This window comes from Pteropus vampyrus, unplaced genomic scaffold, assembly GCF_000151845.1.
Source record: "Pteropus vampyrus isolate Shadow unplaced genomic scaffold, Pvam_2.0 Scaffold111, whole genome shotgun sequence".
NCBI classification, from domain to species: domain Eukaryota; kingdom Metazoa; phylum Chordata; class Mammalia; order Chiroptera; family Pteropodidae; genus Pteropus; species Pteropus vampyrus.
In genome coordinates, this window is record NW_011888892.1 from 3,045,553 (window position 1) to 3,047,628 (window position 2,076).

The 2,076-nt window shown below is 42.5% G+C and overlaps 1 protein-coding gene and 1 non-coding gene across 3 annotated transcripts in view; one reads left to right on the plus strand and one right to left on the minus strand.

The window, feature by feature from the left end:
- LOC105295707 (dedicator of cytokinesis protein 1-like) overlaps positions 1-2,076 on the plus strand; it is a 29,777-nt gene that overhangs the window by 2,820 nt on the left and 24,881 nt on the right. The window lies entirely within an intron of this gene.
- On the minus strand, positions 525-643 carry LOC111743344. Its single transcript, XR_002781644.1, has one exon. It is a non-coding gene; the product is annotated as a 5S ribosomal RNA (ribosomal RNA).

The window sequence follows — 2,076 nt, forward strand, 5'->3', positions numbered from 1 at the left end:
TCTACATCCTCACTAATACTTGTCATTTCTTGTCTTTTTGATAATAGCTATTGTGACAGATGTGCCGTGATAGCTCACCGTGGTTTTGATTTTCATTTCCCTGATGATGTTGAGCATCTTTTCATGTGCCTGTTGGCCTGCTTAGGAAAAATGTCTAGTCAGATCCTTCGCTCAAATTTTAATTAGATTTACTTGTTTTTTTGGCTATACAGTTGTGTGAATTCTTTATATATTTTGGATATTTAGTCCCTTATCAGATGCATGATTTGCAAATATTTTCTCCTGTTTAGGAGGCTGCCTTTTCATTTTATCGATCGTTTCCTTTGCTGCGAAAAGCTTTATCGTTTGGCGTAGCCCCACTTATTTATTTTAGCTTTTGCTGCCTTTGCTCTTGGTGTCAGATTTCAAAATCTCATCTTGGCCAAGACTTATGTCAAGGAGCTTACTGCCTGTGTTTTCTTCTAGGAGTTTTATGGTTTCAGGTCTTATATTCAAGTCTTTTATTTTTTTATTCTTTTTATATATGTCTACAGCACCCCGTCTTCCCAGGTGGTCTCCCATCCAAGTACTAACCAGGCCCGACCCTGCTTAGCTTCCGAGATCAGATGGGACCGGGCTTGTTCAGAGTGGCATGACCGTAGACCATGGACAGTGGCTCCACTGGGGTGCGACCTCAGGACCTTCTGCATGTAAAGCAGATGTGCTGACCGCTACACTATGGGACCACGTCCTTACATTCAAGTCTTTAATCCATGTTGAGTCCATTTTTGTGTATGGCATAAGATAGTTGAGTATTATTTTTTTTGTCAGTGGCTGCTCAGTTTTCTCAAACCATTTATTGAAGAGACTGTCTTTTGCACATTATTCTTGGCTTCTTTGTCATAAATTAATTAACCATACATGCGTGGTTTTATTTTGGGGCTATTTTCTTCCATTAATCTATGTGTGTGTTTTTATGTCAGTGCCATACGGTTTGGATTTCTTCAGCTTTGTAGTATAATTTGAAATCCGGGAGTGTGATACCTCCAGCTTTGTTCTTCTGCTCATTTCTATGCAAGTACAATTTCTACATAGAATTTAATTCTGAGACTTTATCCAGAGTAACTTCTGCATGTTTGTGTCCACAGAGTCCAAATTATCAAAGTGTTTGTTGATGGACCTGGACGCTCACACTTTTTAGCCTTCTAGTGAAAATATTATGTTACATTTCTTTTTTTATAACAAAAGTGATATAAAATGGGAAAATTATGAAAAAGAAAGAAAAATTAAAACGTAGGCCATTCATAATTCTAGCCAGGGTAGTACGTCATGATAATCTGATATATTTCTTTCTAGCTTTTTTCTCTCTGTCTATGCTTTATAATTTTTAAAGATAAGATCAGATCATACTATATCTGTTTTTTTTTTTTGTTTTTTTTTTTTGTCTGCTTATTTACTCTTGGTCTCTTTAGTCTTTTTTATTATTTAGCCATTTTTAATGTACAGTTCAGTAGTGTTAAGTTTCCTCACATTGCAGACTTTGTACATTTTGATATTTTTAAAAAGCATCACATTATACACATTTCGTTTCATCGCCTGTCCCAGGTTTGGGATTTTCAGTGGCCGCAGTGTGCGGCCGCGTCATTTGTTCAGCTTCCCTTTATCTCTGGGCTGTGAGTGTGTTTCCGGCTTCGTGGTACAGAAGGTATGCAGGGAATGTCCCTGAACTCGGATCGCTGCGCCCCTTCTGACTGGGGAGGACGAGGCCCTGGAATCGAAGGGCGTGCGTGTCTTAGCCGTCTTGGTGCTTCGTGCCCGGTGCTGGGAGCAGGTGGTCCTGAGGGGCATCCTGAGCCTGGCCGGCCCTCTCCTCCGCTGTGTGTTTCTCGTCACTGGCCTTCCTGTTGTCCTTCCTTTTCAGTCCCCGATCCTCCGTCAGCACTGTCCCGATGCCACCTCCCTCTGCCCCCTGCCGCGTCCCAGCACATGCGGCGTCCTGGGTGCGGGCCCGTCGCTCGCTCCCCATCGCACAGCCACGCAGTCTGCACACAGCTGGGCTCTCGGCTTTCTCACACCTGAACGCGGAGACTCTGGGCT